The sequence below is a fragment of the Oryctolagus cuniculus genome, chromosome 14, assembly GCF_964237555.1.
Source record: "Oryctolagus cuniculus chromosome 14, mOryCun1.1, whole genome shotgun sequence".
Taxonomy (NCBI): domain Eukaryota; kingdom Metazoa; phylum Chordata; class Mammalia; order Lagomorpha; family Leporidae; genus Oryctolagus; species Oryctolagus cuniculus.
Window position 1 is genome coordinate 88,457,199 of NC_091445.1, and position 25,003 is coordinate 88,482,201.

At 39.4% G+C, this 25,003-nt stretch overlaps 1 long non-coding RNA gene across 2 annotated transcripts in view; it reads left to right on the forward strand.

Annotated features, from left to right (window-relative positions):
- The first annotated feature begins 13,068 nt into the window (after positions 1-13,068).
- LOC103349641 (uncharacterized) overlaps positions 13,069-25,003 on the forward strand; it is a 45,502-nt gene continuing 33,567 nt past the window's right edge. Inside the window, exons 1-2 of one of the 2 annotated variants that reach the window (XR_011382159.1) lie at positions 13,069-13,133; positions 17,184-17,312. This is a non-coding gene — a long non-coding RNA (uncharacterized lncRNA). Of the gene's footprint in view, positions 13,149-17,183; positions 17,313-25,003 lie in introns of both variants that reach the window. The other variant, XR_007922442.2, reaches the window with a different exon arrangement.

Below are 25,003 nucleotides of genomic sequence, written 5' to 3' on the forward strand. Positions count from 1 at the left end.
CCTTGGTGGGATTGAGTTGGAATCCCCTGGTATGTTTCTAACTCTACTGTTTGAGGTGGGTCAGCTTGAGCATGTCCTGAATTGCATGTCTCTTCCCTCTCTTATTCCCACTCTTATATTTAATGGTGATCACTTTTCAGTCAAGTTTCAGCACTTGGGAAGAATTGTGTATTGATTACAGTATTCAGCCAAGGGTATTAAATAGAACAAACAAAGAAAATGCTGGGAGGGATAACATATCAAGTTGCTCATCGGCAGTCGGGGTGAGGGCTGATCGGGTCACCATTTCTCATGGTGTTCATTTCACTTTAACAGGTTTCCTCCCTTGATATTTTGATTGGGATCAAATTAAATCTGTAAATTGGTTTAGGTAGTATGGAAATTTTGATGATACTGATTTTTCCAATCCATGAACATGGAAGATTTTTCCACTTTTTGTGTCTTCTATTTCTTTCTTTAATGTTTTGTGATTTTCATAATAGAGATCTTTGGCATCCTTGGTAAATTTATTCCAAGGCGTTTAATATTTTTGTGACTATTGTGAATAGCATTGATCTTAGAATTTATTTCTCAGCCATGGTGTTGTCTGTATACAAAGGTATATTGATTTTTGTCTGTTGATTTTATATATCCTGTCACTCTAAGATATCTACAGAACTCTTCACTCCACAGTTGTAGAATACACATTCTTCTCATCAGTGCATGAAACTTTCTCTAGGATAGGCCATATGCTAGACCATAAAATAAATTATTGACAAATTAAAAAATCAATATAATACCATGCATCTTTTCTGACTACAGTAGAATGGAGCACGAAATCAACAACTCAAGGATATCTAGATCATATGTCAACATGTGGAGACTGAAAAACATGTTCCTGAACAAATAGTCATTCATAGATGAAATCAAGAAAAATCAAAAAATTTCAAGAAACAAATGAAGATGACAACAGTGCATAATATTAAAACTTATGGGATACAGGAAAAGCAGTATTAAGAGGGAAGGTGCCTACATGGAGAAATTAAAAGGTACCAAATAAATGAACTATCAATGATTCTCAAGGACTTAGAAAAACAACAATAAACCAAACCCCAAATTAGTAGGAGAAATGAAATAATTAAAATTAGAGAAAAATAAATAACATTGAAACAAAAATGCTGAAGATTAGTGAAATGATCAAGAGTTGGTTTTTTGAAAAACAAAAGCAAAATGATATACCATTAGCCCAACTAACAAAAGAAAAAGAGGGACAAGACCCAAAACAATAAAATCAGAGATGAAAAAGGGAATGTAACAACATATAATACAGAAATAAAAAAAATCATGAGGAATTACTACAAAGAGCTGTATGCCAACAAATTGGGAAACCTAGAAGAAGTAGATATATTCCTGGACACACACAACCTACCAAAATAGTCATGCAGACATAGAAAACCTAAAAAAAAAAAAAAAAACAACACAAATAACCAAGATGAAAGTAATAAAGACCCTCCCAACAAAGAAAAGCCTAGGACCAGATGGATTCACTGCTGTATTCTAGCCACATTTAAAGAAGAACTAATTCTAATCCTTGTCAAGCTATTCAAAACAACTGAAATGGAGGAATCCTCCCAAACTCTTTCTATGAAGTGACCTTAACTCCTAAACCACAAAAGACACAACAGAAAAAGGAACTGTAGAACAATATCCCTGATGAAAACAGATGCAAAAATCCTCAAGAAAATATTAGCTCATGGAATCCAGCAAATCAGAAGGATCAATTACCCAGACTAAGAGGGATTTATCCCTGGTATGCAGGGATGGATCAATATCTACAAATCAAACAATGTGATATGTTGCATTAACAAATTGAAGTATAAAAATTATATTTTTCTCTCAATATATACAGAGAAAACATTTCATAAAATACGATATCCTTACGGGATGAAAACTTTAAGCAAATTGTGTATAGAAGGAACATTTTTTTTTACACAAGCAAAGCAGTTTAAGACAAACCCATGGCCAGCATCCAATGAATGAGGAAAAGCTGGAAGCATTTTCCCTAAGAACTAGAACCAGACAAGGATACCCACTCCCACCATTACTAGTTAATATAGTCCTGGAAATTTTAGCTAGATCCATTAGGAAAGAAAAATCTATCAAAGGGATACAAATTGAAATAGAGGAAACCAAATTATTCCTATTTGCAGATAACATGATCCTATATATAGGGGATCCAAAAGACTCCACTGAAAGACTATTGAAACACATAAAAAAAGTTTGGTGAAGTAGCAGGATATAAAATCGACAAGGAAAAAAATCAATAGCCATTGTATACACAATGCCATGGTTGATAAAGGACTTTTAAGATCCATCCCATCCACAATAGCTCCAAAAAGAATTAAATAGTTTGGAATAAATTTAACCAAGGATGTCAAAGATCTCTACAATGAAAATTACAAAACACTGAAGAAAAAATAGAAGGTATTTAAAAAATAGTAAAATCTTTCATGTCATGGAGTGGAAAAATCAACATCATCAAAATATACATGCTACCAAAAGCAATTTACATTTCAATATGATTCCAATCAAAATACCAATATCATTCTTTGCAGATCTTGAAAAAAATGATCTTAAAATTCATATGGAAACAGAAGAGATCCCGAATAGCTAAAGCAATCTTACGGAATAAAAACAAAGCTGGAGGCATCACAATGCCTGATTTCAAGACATTCTACAGGGCATTTATGATCAAAACAGCACGCTACTGGCACAAAAACAGACTTGTAGACCAATGGAATGGAACAGAAACTTCAGAGATCAATATATGCATCTGTAACCAACTTATCTTTGACAAAGAAGCTAAAATGAATTCCTATAGCAATGACTCTTTAACAAATGGTGCTGGCAAAACTGGATCTCCACATGCAAAAGTATGAAACTAGACCCATACCTTACAACATACACAAAAATCCACTCAAATGGATTAAGGACCTAAATCTATGACCTGATGCTATCAAAGTACTAGAAAACATTGGAAAAATTCTGTGAGACATTGACATAGGCAAAGACTTCTTGGAAAATATCTCAGAAGCACAGGCAATCATTCCAAAATTGACAAATGGGAGTACATCAAGCTGAGAAGCTTCTGTACAGCAAAAGAAACACTCTGCAAAGTGAAGGGGCAACTGACAGATCAGTGATAAATATTTTAAACTGTGCACCTGATAAAGGGTTAACATGCAGAATCTATAAAGAGCTCAAGAAATTCAACAACTACAAAGCAAACAATCAGATTAAGGAATGGGCAAAGGACTTGAACAGACATTTTTCAAGAGAGGAAATTCAAATGGCTAACAAACATTTGAGAAAATTCTCAGGATCACTAGCCATCAGGGAAATGCAAATAAAAACCATGGTAAGGATACACCTCACTTCAGTTGGAATGGCTCTCATACAGAAATCAACAAACAACAAATGCTAATGCATATGAGGGGAAAAGGTATCTTGGTCCACTGCTGGTGGGAATGTAAACTAGTACAGCCACTGTGGAAGACAGTATGGAGATACCTCAGAAATCTGAATGTAGTCCTACCATATGACCCAGCCATCCCACTCCTGGGAATTTACCCAAAACAAAATAAACCAGTATATGAAAGAGTTATCTGTATCACCATGTTCACTGGCACACAATTGACAGTAGCTAAGATATGGAAACAACCCAGATGTCCATCACCTGTTGATCAGATAAACAAATTGTGGTACATATATGCTAAGGAGTACTACTCAGCTGTTAAAAAAAAATGAAATCCTCTCTTTTACAATGAGATGGACACTACTGGAAACCATTATACTTAGTAAAATGAGCCAGTCCTAAAAAGACAGATATCATGTTTTCCCTGATCTGAGGTAAGCAATAGAATACATGATATTTAATGTATTGGACTGGAATAGACATTTTGAGATTCAATGGTTGTTTATAGTACCTGTCTTTTCCTTTGATGAGTAGCTTTTTTTTCTCTTCATTTATATATGTTGAAATAGTTTACTTAGTGTAGCACTAGCTATATGAAAATTAAGTAAACTGAAAGCAAATCTGTAAACATTAAAAGTGAAGGGGGCACCGATGCTGTGGCACACTAGGTTAATCCTCTGCCTGGGCGCTGGGCATCCCATATGTGAACCGGTTCTAGTATGAGCCCCTTCTCTTCCAATCCAGCTCTCTCCTCTGGCCTGGGAAAGCAGTAGAAGATGGGCCAAGTGCTTGGGCCCCTGCACTCATGTGGGAAACCCAGAAGTAAATCCTGGCTCCTGGCTTTGAATCGGCTTAACTCTAGTTATTTTGGCCATTTAGGGAGTGAATCAGCAGATGGAAGACCTTTCACTCTGTCTCTCCCTCTCACTTCCTGTAACTACCTTTAAAATAAATAATTAAAATTTTTTTTTAGAAAATTAAGAATGAGTTTGTTAGAGGGAGGAGAAGGAAGTGTTGGAGTGTGGGTGAGAGGGAGGATGGGGGTGGGGAAAGTGTCACTATGTTCCTAAATCTGTATATATGAAACACATGAAACTTGTACAACTTAAATAAAATTTTGAAAAAGGTAACCCACTAAAATATTCTGCTTTATGGGGATGATCATCAAGTAAGGGGTTTCCGTGGAAGTGGCATAGTTAAGGTTCTTTTACAAGGTGCCAGTTCTTTCAAAGGCAAATTTCCTCAGTCAGTAGAAAGTTGGACAGAATTTTTCTTCCCAGTTTCTTTGCCTACTGTTATAAAGGGAGTATAAAATCCCAAGAAAGTAAGTTTTATTTATCTATCTACCTATTTATTTTTAACTATTTATTTATTTGAAAGTCAAAGTTACACAGAGAGAGGAAAGGCAGAGAGTGAAAGAGAGGTCTTCCATCTGCTGGTTCACTCCCTGATTGGCTGCAACAGTCACAGCTATGCTGATCCGAAGCCAGGAGCCTGGAGCTTCTTCTGGGTCTCCCACATGAGTAGAGGGGCCCAAGGACTTGGGCCATCTTCTACTGCTTTACCAGGTCATAACAGAGAGCTGGATCAGAAGTGGAGAAGCCGGGCTCCATTGGTGCCCATATGGGACGCTTGCAATGCAGGCAGCAGCTTTACCTGCCACAGCTCCAGCTCCACAAATTAATTTTAAAAAACACTTAAAAGTTAATTTTAAAGTTCCAACGAGAGCACAGGAAAAACGATAATAAGTGTTTCTTGTGAAAATTCTGCTTTTTGCTCGGTTGTAGCCACCAGATGTAACGTTGCAGGCCACCAGGAGACTGTCAGGAAGACAACAGTTATTTGAATGTCCATACAGTGTGAACATGAGTCTGTCTGTTGACTGCAAATGGGAACTATCCATTGGGATGTAAAATACACTAACCAGATCCATTCTCTTAGAAGTTTTGCAAAGATTTTTTCAGAGTTAATATAAAACTTCCCATACACCCACAAGCCATTTTCTGAACAGTTTATTTATAAACATAATGACCACACAAATTATCATTCAAAATTTTGGGGGTAGGTGAAGAATGTGGAATAGGACAGAATTCTGAAGTTGTGCAAGGTACAATGAGAAGTATGGCCATTGTATTTATGGGAAACTTGAGCCTTGTACCAGGTGACTGGTGATAGAGCAGTGCTTGATGGTTCCTGCACCATGGACAGGAAAAGTCACTCATTCATACTGTCATCATTTCCCATTCCTTTTACAAATGCTTCCATCTTGCCAGCAACAAATTATCAAACACAAACCATCTTTAAAGAAAGAAATAACTAATCTCAGGTTTTTCAATTCATTCATTAACTTTGAGGTCATTTGTTCAACTGTTCTGAAGCCACTTTAACCTCCAACAGTGTCTAAGCCAGTGACTTTTCAACCTATGTTTTGTAACACCCCGGGGTGTCATCAGTTTGAAGTGTGTCACAAGTAACAGGCAAGGTACCAAAACGTGTGAGTCATATATTAATTTTGCATAAATTTAGGTGAATTCAAGGTTATCACTATAATAAGTCTCCCTTCCTTGCATTCCAAAATTCTTTTTGGAAAACAGAATGATTGAGAACTTGAAAATCAGCCTAATTTTTCAAATCAACTGTTGAGTTGAGCCAAGTGTCTCTTGTGCCATTATATCCTGTGATTGTGTCCAGCCAGGGAGAAAGGTTGAGAATCTGTGTCTTTTTCATCTGCATAACAAACCATTTCCAAACAATGGTTTAAACAAAGCATTTATTTTACTCATGAATCTGTAACTTGGGCAGGGCTCAGTTGGGATGGCTTTCTTCTACTCTACTCAAAATCGACTGATCAGTTCTGAGTATGCACCGTACAATCATCTGAATGCTTACTCATACACATGTTTTGGGAAGACCTGTGAGTTATTCCAGCTAGAGAGTGGATTGTGGCATACGACATTGTCCAAAAGTTGTCCTAGCTATAATTCCAGTCCCACATGCTCTTCAAGAATATTAGTCGCCCTTCAAGAAAGAGGGTATATATTCCCTTTCCATATCCTGGGAAGAACGATGAATGCTGTGACCAATGGTGTATGGCAGAAGTCTGTCCAGTCTTGACTTCAGAGGTCAGGCTGCGAAAGGCAATATGGCTTCTACTTGGGAGGTCTTTCAGGGCTCTCACCCTTGGAAGTCCAGGCCACATGAAGGGACAAGGGTTTGTTTGGCTGGCAAACCCATCAAATATTCAACTGACAGCGAGGATCAATCATCAGACATGGGAGGAAATGAGTGTTCACTCACTACAGCCCCAGGTTTTGAATCTTCCCAGCTGAGGTCATGTAGAGCAGAAATGAACTACCCCACAGATTTTTGTGAATTTGCCATCTTGTGAGTGCAATAAATGTGTAATTCCAACAGAGATCTGGAACATTGCTTTAAAATTTTAAAATACTCAAATTCTCTAAAGATTGCAGAGATTGACTCTAAAACAAAATTGGTTTTCTTTGTCAACCTTCTGATGCATTTTCCCTACTTATTTTTGTACAACTAGAAATGAACACAAGCGTCTTATGAAATGTTACCCCTTTCCACAAAGATGTATAAATGGTTCCCTTTTCTGGAAAGCATCTTTGCTGCACAATGTAGATTCAGTCCAGCTAACTATAATCTACAAAATTTGGGTGTATTTGGCAATGTGTGCCCCTGAATTTTTTAATCTCTCTATTGCCCAACTCATCTAAGTTATCACACAAAATCATTTAAAACTATAATTTTTGAACTGTATGGTGATGACAACTCATTATTATAATACTAGTGTTGGCGGGATCTAGGATTTCATGGCTTTAGGGTTAGCATGGACCCAACTTAATGAACACAAACACAGGATATAGAGATATATGACATGACAATATAGAATGGCAGATTAACTAGACCAAGATTCTTTGAATAAAATTTTGTTATCTTCATCAAGTCTTGTGTTAAATAAGAATGCATTGACATGGAGTTTTTGCTTCTGACATGTCACTGTATTGTTTATGATCAAAAGAATTTTGGTACGATAAATATCAGAATTCTCATATTCCTGAGGTAACAAATGTAAAAACCAACGCTGCAAATTTCCACAAATTTATCATGGAAGAAACTTTTTTCCTATCTTTGTTGATGACCATGTCCTTTGACCTCTAAGTAGATCTTTAAGAATTTGCAATGAAGGTCATTTAGAGCAGTCATTTTCAAACCTTAGCAACCATGGAAATCATATAGAAGGCTTAAGTCATTGATTGCTATGCTCTTGCCCCAGAATTTCAGATTCCGTAGTAGTGTGAAGTCCCAAAATTTGTACTTTTAACACTGCTGCTGGCCCAGCAACCATGCTCTGAAAACTACTGATATGGAGGAACAAGATAAGGACCTGTTGCATGTGGGCAGCATTTTCTAACCACTAGTCACTAAAATATACTCTAAATTTAAAACAGCTTTCAAGTTACCACATGACAAAAGAGTTTTCAGTCATCCAGGGGTTAGATAAGCCGTTTCTCTCAGCCACATTTCATCACATACCAGGGCAAAGTGCAAGGAGAAACAAATTGGTTCTTTCAGTCAGAATGTCATCAAGTTCTAAATGGATCCTAAAACTTAGAATATGTTATGAGGGGGCTCTTGTGTGCAATTCTTGCCAATGCACAACCACAGGGTTTGTTAGTTTGGTTAAAAAATAGCCAGAGTTGTGTTCAAAATATTTGAGCAATGCAAGGTGCAATAGACAAAATTATATTATTCCCAGGAGCTGAGAGTAAATGTCTTCTGGTTTAGAAGTTTTGGCCATTTGAGTCTCAAGAAAGCTCCCATGTCCTCAGGAAAAATATGAGAGATAAAGAGCTGTTACCTGGAAGATGTTTTTGCAGTGTTATAAATATTTTTGCTTTTGAGGCTCGATGAATCTGCCCAGTCAGTAATGAGCTAGGTTAACTCTGCAACGGTGGAGGTCTTTCTGTACACAGGTTTTTAGATGACTCTTTCTCTTCTTCTCTACCTTATTTTTTCTGTTTCTTTCTGATCTATCTCTTTCATAGTTGAGTAATTTTGGCATTGTCTTTTTCCATTGCGGGCCATATTGCTTTTTGTGTTTTCCTGAAATGCATGTTTATAAATACACAGTTTCTGTTAGTACTTTGTTAAATGCCCTGCTCACTTAAAATTTTTTCATTATAAGAAGAAATAAGGGCTCCTTGTAAGAAAAAAATCAAAAACATTAAAAATATTAATAACTCAAATGGTATCATTAAGAGATATGTGGTAAATACAATGATAATTTTGTTTATAGTCATTTATAAATGCATATGCTTATTAAATATATTTGAAATTTTCAAAAACATAAACTCAGGGTTATATATTATAAACATTTAAAGAAATAAAATAGCTTTCAAAAGTTAGAACATATAAATAAAAGGAAATGAAGAGAAATATATAACTTACCCATACTACTATCTCTACCTTAGATATTATCTCTGTTTATATTTTAGTGATCTCTGTAGATACTTTTATGTGGACATAAATGCACGTTTTTGAAAGCAGAATTTTGTTTCACATGTTGTCTTTACTTTCTGATGTTATAGATTCACTATCATAAATATATGTACACATATTCCTGGAAAAATTCTTATTAAAACCATGTAATTATGAGTATATTCATTTAAGACGTTTGTAAATTATTTTCTTTTTTAAAAACGACTTATTTGAGATGCAGAGTTATAAACAGAGAAAAGAAGAGACAGAGAGAGAGGTCTTCCATCCACTGGCTCAATCCCCACATAACCACAATGATTGGAGCTGAGCCAATCCGAAGCCAGGAGCAGGAGACTCCTCTGGGTCTCCCTGTGAGCACAGACACCCAAGCACTTGAACCATCCTCCACTGATTTCAACAATCAGCAGTGACCTGGATTGGAAGCGGACCAGCCGGGACTCAAACTGGAGCCCATATGGGATGCCATCCCTGCAGGTGGAGGCTTAACCTACTGAAGCACAGTGCCGGCCCTGACTTCTGCAAATTATTTTCTAGAGAAGTTGTGTTTATTCTGTTTCCAATAATGCACGAAAGAACTTTATTTCCTTATTCTTAAATATGATAAATATTTTCTTTTTAAAAAAAACTCCAGATTTTGATAAGTTAAAAGTGATGTCTTGTTATATTTTCTATTATCTTCCTTTCTTTATAAACATTATTTTCATAGTTAGTTGATAATTTGTATTTTTTATTTTCTGAATTGTCTGCTCATAGCTGATACTTATTTTCCATCATTATGTTCTACTTGCTTTATTTGCAGGAAAATTATTACATCTTAAGAATATGCTGGGGCCTGCGCTGTGGCGCAGTGGGTTAACGCCCTGGCCTGAAGCGCTGGCATCCCATATGGGCACTGGTTCAAGACCTGGATGCTCTACTTCCGATCTAGCTCTCTGCTATGGCCTGGGAAAGCAGTAGAAGATGGCCCAAGTCCTTGGGCCCCTGCACCCATGGGGAGGACCCAGAAGAAGCTCCTGCCTCCTGGCTTTGGATTGGTGCAGCTACGGCCGTTGTGACCAACTGGGGAGTGAACCATTGGATGGAAGACCTCTCTCTCTGCTTCTCCTTCTCTCTCTGTGAAACTCTTTAAAATAAATAAATAAATCTTTAAAAAAAAGAATATGCCATAGTTTTTAAAACCAGATTATCATCTTCATTTTCCACTGTTCAGAGTGAATTTCTATATAGTTTATGCCTTTATGATACCAATTATAAAATTCCTTATTGTAAAAAAAAAGACACTGTCTCTGAAGAGGGCCAGAAGTATTTTACTGCTGTTTTAACCTCTGAAAAACACTCATTTTTATTCTTGATAGTTTCACGGAAACCATTTTCTCCCTTTTGTTCCTGCATGTCTGTATTCGTTGTTTAAATCAAGATTTACACATGACTCACTTCCCTTTAGGGACTGGCCTGCTCCCAAAGGCAGTCAGATTCTGCTATTTAAGAAAAATTTCTTTGCATGGCAGAGAGAGAGAGAGAGAGAGAGAGAGAGAGAGAGAGAGATATCTCATCTACTAATTTATTCCCCCAAATGCCCACAACAGCTGCTGCTGGGTCAGGGCTGAAGTCTGGAACTGGGAACTCGGTCCTGATCTCCATGGAGTGACAGGAATCCAATTACTTGAGCAATCATCACTGCTCCCAGCATCGGCATTAGCAGGAACCTGGAGCCAGGAGTTAGAGCCAGAAACTGAACTCAGGTGCTAGGATAATGCCAACCCCCAGACTCGGATTTTCAATCACAACCAACTAATTTTCTTCATTTTTGATTTATATCAATAGAGTAAATTTGTATCCTGTACTCTCTTGTGTCTGTCGTCTTCCATTCAATATTAAATACTTGAGAGTCATCCTTACCGCAACAAGTAACAGCAGTAACAGTAGTTTCTTTTTTTCTTCTTCAATGTCATGTTAATCTTTAAATTATTGAATATTCCACTATTTATTATCTTTTTTGCTCTTGATGAGTGTAATCTGCAGTTCAGGGTCACCACAAATGATAACATTCTTGTACTTGTTTTTTGATGCACATATCTGTTGAAGAGTTCAAAAATAGTATTTATGGGGGTAAATGTTTTTTATTATTTTTACATATTTTATAATATAAATTACTATTTAGACAAAAGTACTAGCAATTTAGGGACTTTTAAATTGTATCAGTAATGTGCATGATACTGAACTGGAAGGAAGAAATGAAAGCATGGTGTTTTAAAGTCTTTATATTACGCATGAAGTAGCAGAATACAAAGGGTATTGGAAGTGTGGGTAATGGAAAAACCATCCAAGTATTGCAATGCTTTTTTTGCAGCAAAAAAAAAAAAAAAAAAATCCTTAGTCTTTTATTCCATTTTCCACAAACTTTTTAAGTATCCTTGTACATCATATTTTGTGCCATAAAACACATTTTAATAAATGTGAAGGGATTCAGGTTACACTTCATATGTTCTTTGATACAAAGGAATTCAACCAGAATTAATTATAGAAAATACCTAAAGCACCCAAATATTTTCCATATAACTAACAAATAACCCATGGGTCAAATGAGAAATAGAAAGCAAAAGTGGGAAATATTTTGAGCAGAAGGAAAGGGAGTATACTAAACACAAAGATAGCAGAAGAAGGAAACTAAAGGAAACCAGTAGATATTGCTGGTCTCTTCCATGCCCATTCCCAGGTAAGGAAGAAGACACCCATCTTTGTTCACCTAGGAGTGTCTTGAGCCTCATGAGAATGGAACTGAATTTCCTTAGAGCGCTGTGTGTTCCAGCTCCTCTCTGGCTAATAGGCACACTAGAACAGTACTCAGTAATAAAATGTAAGAACTTGATATACTCAGTGACGTGGCTGAGGCTCAATAAAACTGAGGACCACTTGCACAAAATTTTAGAAACCAAACTAAACTTCTGTGACAGAAGATCAACTGCCGCCCTCAGAAACCCAGGAGCAAGCAGAAGGAAATGGGTTATAAAGGAACATAGGAGCAGCTGGTGTTGTAGCGCAGCGGGTCAAGCTGCAGCCTGAAACACTGGAATCCCACATAAGCAGCAATTTGAGTCCTGGCTGATCTACTTCTGATCCGGCTCCCTGCTAATGTGCCTGAAAAGGCAGTGGAAGATGGCCCAAGTACATGGCCACTCCACCCACATATGAGATCCAGACAGAGTTCCAGGCTCCTGGCTTATGCCTTGCCCAGCCCTGGCAGTTGCAGCCATTTGGGGAGTGAATCAGTGGATGGAAGATCGATTCATTCTCTCTCCCCCTCCCCCATTGCCACACTCTATCTGTAACTCTGCCTTGCAAATAACTAAATAAATACTTAAAAGATAATAATAATAATGATATTTTAAAAACAACGGAACTCAAGAAGATGTGTAATGTGTGTGATAATATCAAAACTTATCCAGTTGTCCACTTAAAGACTCGCAGTGCATTGTAAGCTAGTCATTCCTGGGTAAAGTTACTATTTTTATTTTTGAAATAGGAAACCTCGGCACATTTTTGGTTACAACTGTGAAACTGTATGCATGATTATGTGAGGGACTTGGGTATCCAAAGCATAGCCATTGGGGCATGGTAGTGTCAGTATATAAGGATGAGGTTATACCAGCTCAGGATTCAAGGTTAGAGGAGAAGAGACAGTGGGGGTCAGGTGGCAGAACTAACTAACTGTAGCTCTGTTACACTGGCCTTATTTGAAGAGTGGGAAGGTTTCATTCTCCTCCCGCAGAGACCCCTGAGCCTCAGTGTTTATTTAGACAAGGCTTCCATGGTTTCCATCTTCTCACATAGGATACCGCGCAGAATGACCGGAGCAGGACAGTTGAAGCAAGTCAAAGGGAACCTTGAGGGTAACTACCAAACATTCAGCAAACATTTAGTTGGCACCTATGATGTCTACTTTCTCCCTTTTATGTGTTATGAAATACAAATGGCAGAAACATATTAAAGATAAGTTTCAGTCTCTCAAATTAGCTCAGAGATAGATCCACACGTATAAATAGACGCTCATGCTTGAGATTCAAGAGCTCTTAGAGCACATCCTGTTAGAAATAGAAGTGAGGAGAGGAGTCTACAGCTAACAAACTGCGCCAGGTTAGCACATTTGGGGACAGACGTAAGTTACTCTAGGGTAAGAAATCTGCACCCTATTACTTACCCATTTTCATTTGTAATTGATTTATGTTTCTCTAATTTTACTCACTGATCCATTTCTAATTGATTTTGTTTTCCTCTAATATTTATAAATTTTTTCCTTTAGTAAATACCAAACTTATCTCAACAGAAATCATAAAAGTAGAACTTTATTTTCAAATTTAATAAAAACATTTTGGGAACTTATCAAATTCTCAGGTCCAGAGGGCATCTGTTATGGTGACTGTTTACTCTTTCAGTCACTCAGTCAGCAAATATTTACTATACTTTTATTAAATAACAGTTGTTATATAACCAATCTTCCACTAATGGGCATTTAAATTGTTTCCAACTTCTTCCTATTACAAACAAACTGCAAAGGACATTTGTGTGTGTATGTGTGCATGCGCTTGCCTGCAACTTTTTCCATTAAACATTATTCCTAAAAATGGAATTGCTAGGTCAGTGAATATAAATATTTTAAATCTGTGCAGATATTGCCAAATTTCTTTTCTGCATTGACTGGATTTAGCTTTGAATTTTTGTCTTTGGCCTTGGCTGGAGCCCATGGAGTTCCCATGGAGACACAAACTGAAACCAGCTTATAGGAATTTGGGGAGGGGAAGAAAAGAAGACAGCCGGTGAAAATAACTCTCTCCAAAAGTCTGGTGATGATGCTGAAGTGTGAAGCCCATCTCCACTCACCCCAGTCGAGGCCACTTTTCTGGGAGACCTCAGCTCCAGAGCTCCCCTGCTATGACCAGAGGTGTTTATTGTGACACCATGACTGCATCACAGCTTGGTTTGTCCTCCTGTGCCACCCTTATTTCAGCTTCACAAAAGTGTTGGTTGATCTGGGGAGATAAATATACTGCACATTTAGTTCCATCATAGACTATTTTGTAGAGAACCTGACTTCAAACATCTGAATCTACATTCCACATGAAGTAGATATATCCTTCAACAATAAAGCATAAAATCCTTTATCACACAACCAACAGCCTACAGAATTCTTTCCCAAAGATCCATTCTACATACTAAAAGAAGTTATTAAAAGGAAGGGAAAACCATCCTATATAATGTTCAGGTATAAAAGAAGAGCACCACAAAGGACATATAAGGAAATTGTTAAACATTCATGGAAAACAGAATCAAAAGGTAACCTTATTTTGGTGCAAATGTTCTTTTTTTTAAATCCATAATATTTTTTCATAATGTACATTTTCTATGAACTTTTATTGAAGCTGTCTCATATATGTGAGCAAACATAGAAGCCTATTTGTATAAAAGAGCCAATAACAAAATAACAATGGCTTGTTGGGTTCATAACATGAAGAAGGAAAATATATGATAATAAGAACAAAAATCATGGTAAACAATTTAATATGGCAACCAATTCAAGAGAAACTATAATAAACTATGAGTATATATTTTAACCTTCAGCATAACCATTAAAATAGTATAATACGGGAATAATAACACTATTTGCTTAGTTTTTAAAAAGTAAGTAAGAGAAGAATAAAAGACCAAGAACAGATGAGACAAGTGGAAAACAACAAGCAGATGGTAGAAACACTGTCAACTGTATCAGTATTTACAATTGATGTAAATGAGATAAACACTCCAATTAAAAGTGATTGTCAGAATGTACAAAAGCACACACACACACACACAAACATAAGCCCTTGGGCACTCTTACAGGATACAACTATTTACCAGATACACACTTCAAAGACAAAGAAGTACATAGAGCAAAACTCCAGTGATGTATTAAGCAAATATCATACTGACTACTTGAAACATCATTTAGCTGCTCTCCTTCTTTGCAAAAGTGGGAATCTTTCCCTCCCTCCCTCCTTCCTTCCTTCCTTCCTTCCTTCCTTCCTTCCTTCCAGATGTATTTATTTGAAAGGCAGAATTACAGAGAGGCAGAGGCAGAGAGAGAAAGAGAGGTCTTCCATCCACAGGTTCAGTCCCCAGATGGCCACATTGTCCAGAGCTGGACTTATCTGAAGCTGGGAGCCTAGACATAGCAGAGAGCTGAATCAGGAGTGGAGCAGCAGAGACTCAATCCAGTGTCCATACGAGATGCTGGCACTGCAGGTGGCAGCTTTACTTGCTCTGCCACAGCACGAGCCCCAAAGGTGTGATTTCTTTATAAGGTTTCATGGTGCAGAAGACAACACAGATATTAAAGGTGAAAGGAAAAATAATAAACAAATTAAAGAACCAGAGAATAGTAAGAAAAGGAAAGGTGAGAAAGACTAGGGAAACATCAAGGAAATAGACAAATTGCTAGATACATATAACCTATCAGGATTAAATTAAGAAAATACAGAGCTCTAAACAGACCCATAAGAAGCAATTGAAAGGCCACCACAGAACACACCAAACACTGGAGTGAGGGGAAAGTTTACTGTTGGCTGACGAGGCTGCCTCCGTGCACAAGAGAAGCAACAGCTCGCACTAGAACAGGCCTTATAGAGCTTAGCAGGGACGAGAAAGTAAAAACAGCAAATTCCATTGGGTGGGGCAAAAGCAATGCATATGGTTGGACCATTTGGTCACCTGATGTCTGGTACACCAGGCTGGTCTTAGGAAACTGAAACTTAGAGAAACCAAAACTTACTCTACCAAATGGCGATGGGGCCATGGCCTAAGATGGCATCTGGGACTTAAGATGGCATCTCGGATAGGAAGGTATCAGTTTCACTAACATCAATGGCACTGAAGCCATAATCACAAGTTTTCCATGAAGGAAATATCCAGGACCTGATGGCTTTACTACTGAACTCTACAAAACATCCAAGGAGGAACTAACTCCAACACTTTTCAAACTATTCCAAAAGTATTGAACAGGATGGAATTCTGCCAAATTCGTTTTATGAGACCAGCATTACTTTGATACCAAAACCAAACAAAGACATGATATAAAAAGAAAACTTCAAACCTATTTCCTTAATGAACTTACATGTAAAGACTCTCAACAAAATACTAGCAAATCAAATCCAAAACCACATCCAAAATGCCATATATCATGGTCAGGTGGAATTTATCCCAGGAATCTGAGGATGGTTCAACATTTGCAAATCAATAAACATCATAAATAACATCAATAAAATGAAGAAAAAACCAGTGTGCTCATCTCAACACATGCTGAGAAAGCTTTCGATAAGATTTAACATCCTTCATGACAAAAAGCCTCCACAAATTAGAAATAGAAGGAACATACCTCAAAATTATAAAGGATATATATGACAAACCAAAAGCCAATGTCATACTGAATGGAGAAAAGCTGAACGCATTTCCCCCTGATCTAGAACAATATAGTACTGAAAGTTTTAGCAAGAGCACTTAGGGAAGAGAAGGAAATAAAGGACATCAACATTGAAAAACAAGAAATCAAATTATCTGTGATTTCAAATGACATGATTATGTACATGGAAAAATCTAAACACTCCACCCAAAAGCTGTTGCAGGTTATAATATAAACATAAAAATGTAGCTTTTCATAAGGTAATGATGAACTCACTGAAAGAGAAATCAAGAAAGAAATCCCATTTTCAGTAGTCACAAAAAAATAAAATATTGAGGAATAAATTTAACCAAAGAAATGAAATAGCTCTATAATGCAAATTATCAATCATTGATGAAAAAAATCATCAAGGACATAAAAATGGAAAGATATTTGTTGCTTAAGGATTGGAAGAATCAGTATCAATAAAATGTCTATACTACCTAAAGCAATCTACAAATTCAAGGTAATCCATATAAAAAGACCAACGATATTCTTTATAATATATAAAAAAACAATTGTATTAGTCACAGTTATTACAAGATAACCAGAACAGCTAATAGAATCCTGAGCAAGAAAAATCAAGCTAAAGGCTTCATAATACCTGACTTCAAAGCACATTACAAAGTTATAGTAATTAAAACAGCTTGTCACTGGCAAAAGATACATACATCAATGGAACTGAATAGAGAGCCCAGAAATTAATACATGTACATTTATCCAATTGATCTTTGACAGAAATGCCCAGACAGTGGAGTAAGGATAATCTCTTCAACAAACAGTACTGGTAAAACTGGACAGAAGGAAAAGGGGGTGAACTGATCATTTTCTTTATGGCAATGTACAATCTGAAGCTAAGTATTAAAGGTAAGTATTAAATATTAATAAGATCAGCATCAGTAGGTACATTGTAGACCTCTGTCTCATTTTGTCATTTTGTCCTTCTTTGTTTTTGTTTCCCTCCACTCATGTATTAAAGGAGGCAGACCTTTCCCTTCCAAAGTTGTAGTCTTTAAATAAATATTAGTCAAAGTCTCCATTGAGATTTTCATAGTGGTAATGCACTGTGGGATTTGCGGGTCTCCAAGTTATGGCAATAAAAGTGGCATGCATTGGCGGCTTTATAGTCATGTATATAAGAAAAATCATTCTGTAGCCCCCTGGTTTTGGAGGGTGGAGTCCATGTAAGGAGAAGGAGTTGGATGCCATGAGCTCCATGTGGTGGGGTCCTCTCCGACTGCTGACCATGAATGACCAAGTCTTTGGGAGTCTGTGCCCTTGGGTTTGGATCTGATGTGGCCCTTACATTTTCTTAAAAGGAAAATCAAGAGAGCAGAGGTCCCAAATGGAAATGCAGAGCCAGGTCTTGATGTGCTCTGGCACTGTCTTCCCCTTCCTTGGCTATTAATTCATGGTGCCGGTGATGGCAGCACCTTCTGATGGTGCCACTGTCTTCTATCAATCACGTGGATGTGAAAATCAGCGTTGGGAGCTGCAGCGTCACCTGAGGTGCACTGAGAACATCTGACTGCAAAAAAGTTGAGCAAAGCAAGGAACAGCACCCTTTAAGGGGGAAAAAAAACTTTCAGAAGGAAGAAATGCAGAGGAGGATATAATTCAGGAACCAAACAAGTCTTGTCAAGTTTTAAAAAGTACAATTTAGCAAATGAATGGTTAGGAATCCAGCAGGGTATGCTCATAGCAACGTGCTATGACGTGGGAAACACTATCCGCTCTGGGAGTCAGGCAGGGGCTATCATTACTGGTCTAGAGAAACATACTTTCCCAGCTACCTTAATTCTCTTAAAACAAGAATAGTTCATCTGCCACTTTTTACTTTCCTTTCCTCACTGAAATTCGAAAGATAATGGAAAAAGGAGTAGATGCAATCAGTTTCCTTTATCTGGGGGAAAACTTCCTAGATGTTGCAGATCTATGGGGCTAATAGGTAGCATACGTGATGTGAGGACTTTTAGATGATTAGCAATAGACCTCATAGCATTCTAAGAGATGGCTGTCCTTTGAAATGCAGAATATGCTCTGTTAACAACCCGTCTGGGAACTGCTGCGGGCACACTTGTTGAGTTGACTGGCGTCACCCTTGTGCAGTTGGCCACTCGGTGCAGCCTTGCTGGGTAAGCCACATTCCATTCTACCATGCAAGTTTTCATGACCTGTCCACTCTTTGCCAATCCAGTTAATCCCCAGAGAAGTCCATTTGTTGATAGTAGTGGCTCCCTAAGCTCACAGGTCCCAGGCTTACCCCAGGGATCAGGATTCTGGAGTTGACGCAACAGCGCCATTGCCTGCGGTGACACTGGGTATGATGATAGCCTTCTCTGGCCAGCAATCCCGGGACTGCAGTGAGAGGCAGGGCCATCACTACCATAGGAGTCCAAACCACCCTTGTCGGCTGAGCTATGCCCAGGCACACGTGTTTCTGCATCTGCCTCTCATTTTCCAGGGTCTAGCTACTTAACTCTTTCTCCAGGGACTCTTTCTTGATAGTAGCAAAAAGGGAAACAACGTTTTCACTAGTTTTGGTTCAACCTTTGTCTCTGGGGAATCCAGCACCCTAGAAGTGGGACCCTGAAAGTCCCATTGTCAGAGATTGCTCTGAGTTTGTTCACATCTGGGTCAGGCCCTGTAGCCTTGAACCAGACCTGCTTTGTGGAACTCAGTGCTATGATCCCCAGCTTCTGCCTATGACTGAAGACGCCAAGCCTGTGTGCACAGTGTGTTGCATGAGTCATGTTCTGCATTGAGCCCACTGGGCCCTGTCTGGCAGAGCACCACTTAGTGTCTTTGCGGCTGGGGCCTGTTGCTTCCAATGGAACCACGTGACGCATTTAAAAATCAGTTGTCTGAGCAGCCTGGCCTGTGTTCACTGAGGCAAAGGAAACTCTTAGGTCTCAGTAACTCTCCCACTGGTGAAAAATAAGCTGTGCTGCAGAGCCACTGTCCTTAGAACGCCGAGCCCCGCGGCTCTGCAGGCTTGGCTGCGCCAATGAGGGAATGACTAGGAGCTGGGCGCATTGTTCATGGCCTCTGCACCCGCCCTTCCTGTAACGTGATCATCCCCACAGGCCAGCCCTGAGAAGGCCGCCAGCCTACCCTGCTCGGGAATCAACTTCTGACCTCCCAGCTTTTCCCCCCCTTCCCCAAATCTATTTTTTTTTAAATGCTAGCTCCCTGTCGTAAATTATTCTTTAGTTAGGAGGTTTGGCTCCTGTGTGAGTTACTGTGGTTTCCAAAAACAGGGAGGGGGAGGCAAGGAACATCTGAGTTTAGCCAAGACCCAAAGCCTGACCAGTGAAAAGTAGAAACAGGCTGGAAAAGAGTGAAATCCAAGGTGCGGAGAGGGCTTTTGATTCCCAGGCTCTTTCAACTGTTTAGCTGATTATTTGTTGATCATAGAACTTTCTAAAAAGGTCTTTTTCTGTAGTTGAACTTGTCTGGGGAGTAGGCTAAGTATACTCCAACCGTGGTTAGTGTGGGATTCTTTGGGCTTTTAAAGGGGTTGGAAGGGGAGTCCTGCAGCTGCTCCCGTGACCGACCCCTCGAAGTCCGGAACCTAACCGGGACCGGAGCCTCCCGGGTAGAGGTTTTCCTGAGGGTCCACAGGATCCTCCGGCAAGAGCGGAACAAAGGGAAGTGCCACAGACCCGCAGTGTGCCTGGGGGAGATCCCACTGGCACCACCACCCAGCTTTGCAAAGGCATGTTTGCTTGTGATTTAGCTAGCACTTCCCTGTGCCATCACTGGGCATTTATCAGGAAGGCAAAAAGGAACCCAGTCTCCAGTCCACTTAAGGGTTTATTTTCATTCCTGTCATTTAAACCCTCCTATCTGAAAATATCAAATCTCTTCTGAATAAAAATACTCAGATGTTCCCAACACTCTTCCTTCCCCTTTTCTCTTCTTTCGTTGCCTGTGGTTGTGGGGAGAGTGGCCTCCAGCCTTGGGCTTGCCCTTGTATGCAGTGGCTGCTGGCAGTTGCTCTCCCAGGCACTGCAGCCCTGGGTCTTGAGTGATGCTGACCTTCCTGGCTCCGTATTGTGCAGTAGGTATGTGTGTGGCCTCTTTATTTGTCTTAGGATGCTTCTCCCAGAGCCTTAGTACCCTTTCTTGCTGATTTGCAACCCTTCCCCCTGCCATAGCTTCCATTGGTGGTAAAGCCTGCCCCTCCCTCCTGCCTTTGAGGGCTCACCTAGCCTGCCTCTGGTAAGGTCCCTGATCCCTAATAGGTTCATTCTTACCCAGTTCAGCATGTGGGCCAGCTGCGGGTTGAGTTCAGCTCAGAATCAAAGCTTAGAGCCTCTCTCACTGACACCTTATCTTGCTGGGGTTCTGCTCAGGGACTGCTGGCTACCTGGGAGGTAACACCTTCTGAGAGAATGGAGTGGTGTCCAGGCAAGAACTACCTGGCTTCCCATTCCTTCCCATCCCTCTCACCCATGATAACTAAGCCCAGAGAGGAACAGACAGGAGACAAATGAGACTACTTCAAATGTTCATGGAGGGATGGGAATTGTGGTGCAGCAGAGTAAGTCACATCCTGCCTCACTGTGTGTTCCAGCTTCCTGCTATGTGCCTGGGAGGAAGTGGATGATGTCTCCAGTACTTAGGTCCTTGCTACCCATGTGAGAGACCCAATGGACTTTGTGGCTCCTAACTTTCGCCTGGCTCAGGCTCAGCTGTTGCTGGCATTTGGAGAGTGAACCAGCAAAAGGAGGATGTCTCTCTCTCTCTCTCTCTCTCTCTCTCTCTGACACTCTTTTCAAATAATTAAATACATACATACCTACTATGAAAAAGTTCATTGTAATGGAATTCAAAGTTTATTTGTTGGCAAATATTTTTGAAGTCCATGCATATGAGGAATATTCAAAATGTTCACACCAAGTGTGTAGTATGAGAAAACTAAGCATAGACTTCAACATTTTTTGCTCTGAACTTGAACATCTTTAAATTCTATGAACTTGTTGCAAGGCCTTGTGTGTCCCACGGCTGCTCCTCAACCCAGTCCTGGTTCTCCCTCACTTTCCTCAGAAGAGAAGCAGCAGTAGGTGTTTCCATGACTTCCGTTCTCCCTGGACTCCATTTCAGCTGGACACAGGACGTGGGGCATGGTCTCTGCCATAGCAGAATCAGCTACCCAGGTCCTTTAGGACTGCCCTCCAGAGGCCAAAGGTGCAGAACACAGGAAGTCAGCAAGGCCTCCACTTGCACTCAGTCTGTTTATTTGTTTTTAAGGTTTTATTTTATTTATTTGAGAGGCAGAGCTATAAACAGAGAGAGGGTGAGATAGAGAGAAAGTTCTTCTATCTGCTAGTTCACTCCCCAGATGGCCGCAATGGCTGGAGCTGAGTCATTCTGAAGCCAGGAGACAGGAGCTTCTTCTGAGTCTCCCATGTGGGTGCAGGGGCCCAAGGACTTGGGCCATCTTCTACTTTTTTCCCAGGCCGTAGCAGAGAGCTGGATCGGAAGTGGAGCAGCTGGGACTTGAGCCAGTACTCATATGGGATGCCAACACTGCTTGCAGAGGCTTAGCCCACTACACCACAGTGGTGGCCCAAACCTAGTTTTTAAGGCCTGAGTTCTTCCCTATGAGGGAAATGCCAGCCCTCCTGAGCCACAGGTGATGTTTCTGATAGCTGGGTCTTCAGGATGAGAAACTACAATGAAATATCCAGTAAAAGAGAAGGTAAGAACTATCAGGTTTTTCTTTCTAAAGTTTTATTTATTTATTTGAATGGCAGAGTTAGAGAGAGGCAGAAGCCGAGAGAGAGAGAGTCTTCTATCCTCTGGTTCACTCCCCAAATAGCTGCAATGGCCAGAGATGTGCCGATCTGAAGCCAGGATCCAGGAGTTTTATCAAGGTCTCCCAAGTGGGTCCAGGGGCCCAAGAATGTGGGCCATCTTCTACTGCTTTTCCAGGCGATAGCAGAGCTGGATCGGAAGTGGAACAGCCGGGACTTGAACTGGCGCCCATATGGGATGATGGCACAGCAGGTGGCAGCTTTACCTGCTACACCACAGTGATGGCCCCAAAAGTCAGTTTTTAATATTTTAAAATTTGATATGTTTATATCAGTGCATAAAAAATTGCAAATTATGTACAGGTTTTTAACATAAACACTTTCCACAAACTTTTTGAAGACACCTTATTTGGCCAGAATTGTGCAGTATTCAACTCCAGCAGGGTAGGATTGGTGCCTCTGGAATTGTGTCCTGTGTCATTCTTTTAATCTGTTCTTAATTTTACTTACTTTTCATTTATTTATATTTATTTTAAAGAGAGAGAGAAAAAAATAAAAACTTCTTGTGCTGATTCACTCTCCAAATGCCCAAGCTGGGTCAGGCCAAAGCCAGGAGCCAGGAATTCAATCTGGGGGCTTTCATGTGAGTAGCAGTGACCCCAATGAGTGGAGTCAGTACCTGTTGCCTCCAGGGTGCACATTAGCAGGAAGCTGGACTGGAAGTGAAGCCGGGACTTGAACCAGGTGCCCTTGTATGGGAGGCATACGGGCATCCCAAGCAGCAACTTGAAAGTGCCCGCCCCATTTTTGCTTTTCAATGCCTGTGTCTATTTGGGGTAGAGTAGAAAGGGAAGAGAGAGTTTGTCAGAAGGTAGAGAATCTTTACAGATGAAACGTGAAACTCTTAGCCTTACAGTTCTTCTTCTTAATATTGTTTGATGCTATGATGAAGAACAAACATGCGGGGGAAGGGGATTTTCACTCACATACACAGCAGGAAGCTCAGGTGAAGTCTATTCTGGCTTCCGGTTCTTGGACTTTCTGTGAGGCTAACGCTTCTTTGTGTCTCTGCCTGTGCTCCTAGGACACAGTCCCGAAGCCTCTGTTTCCCAAGGCAGACGCCGTTCAGTGCCTTATGCTTCCTTTGGTGTGTGTCCAAGGAAGTTTCAAAATGATGTTAGAATAAATGGCATAATGAACTGTATACTTAAAAAAGAATAATGATGTCAATATAGCTGTTATTTTTTAAATGTTAAAGGATCTTTTAAAAATTATTCACTTGAAAGGCAGAGACAGAGATAAAGAAAGAAAGAGAGCTCCCATCTACTGTTTCACTCTCCAAGTGGCTTAAACAGCCAGCCAGGGCTGGACCAGCCTGGAGCTTGGAGCCCTGAACTCCATCTGGGTCTCCCAGGTAGGTGGCAGGAATGCAATTACTTGAACCACCACCTGCTGCTTCCAAAAGAGTTTGCATTGGCAGGAAGCTGGGGAGAGGAGCCACAACCAGGAAACAAGCCCAAGCACTCTGATATAGGACGTGGACAGCCTACCCACTAGGCCAAATGCCCATAGCAAAAGCTGTTATTTCTAAAAAGAGGAAAATAAAAAAAAAAAAAAAAAAAAAAAAAAAAAAGAGACCTGTCATGATCCTCACACAATATTTTATTTTTCTCACTTTTAAAAAGTTACATCATATGAACATCTCTGCATCATAACTTCCTTATTGAACCATAAATAGGAGAACTCCCTAAAGTAATTCATACCCATTTAGTGCATTTAAAAAAAGAAAAAACGATTATTTGTTTATTTTATTATCTGTTTGAAAGGCAGAGACCTGGATAGAGATCTCTCATTCAGGAGTTCAATCCCCAAATGCCTGCAACAGTCAGTACTGGACTAGGCCTGAGTCTAGAGCCAAGAACTCAGTCTCCCCAGACTCCCCATGTTGGTAACAGGAACGCAATCCACTGAGCCTTCCTCTGCTGCCTCCCAGACTGCAAATTAGCAGGAAACTAATGAGGAGTGAATTCAGGGCTCAAAGCAGGCATTCAGATATGGGATGCAGGAGTCCCGAAGCAGCATCTTAACCACTCAGCTAGATGCCCAACCCTAACACATGCTTTTAGATGCTGCCATATACATTTCAAGGATAGGGGGACATACATTCAAAAATCCTTTTCTGATAACACTTTATTTCTATTTTTCCCACTAGAATAATCTTCATTGAAATAGTTTGTAAATATATCCCTTTATAAATGACTGCTATTATTTCTACAGAATAAATCATAGGAATGGAATGGTGTAGATTATGGTTTCCATATTTTAAGTTTAATAGATATTGCCAGATTGCTTTTCAAAATTGCTTTTCAGGTTTCCACAATGTAGTAGCATTCCCCCACAATCCTGCTAAAAATAGGTATTATAACTATTTTTGATAGTCTAATAAATATGTTATCTCATAGATGTTTCAACAAGATTGAATATTTTTTGATATTCTACTTTCAATTGATGATTGATATGTTGTCCCAATATCTATTGGGTTGTTTTCCTTTTGATTGTTCATTTAAAGAGCTACTTATAAAATAGAAATATTAACCACTTCTCTGTAATGTGTTGCAATTTTTTTTCCAAGATGGTTACTTTTTCAAACAAAATTCTTAGTTTTATGTATTTAAATACATCATCCTTCCTTTTTAGTGTGCCCAGTCACTAAGAACGGGTAAAACAGTCTTGCAAGGTTTTAGCATTATAACTTTTTATAAAAAAAATCATGGTTTTAATTATTATGTATAGGTC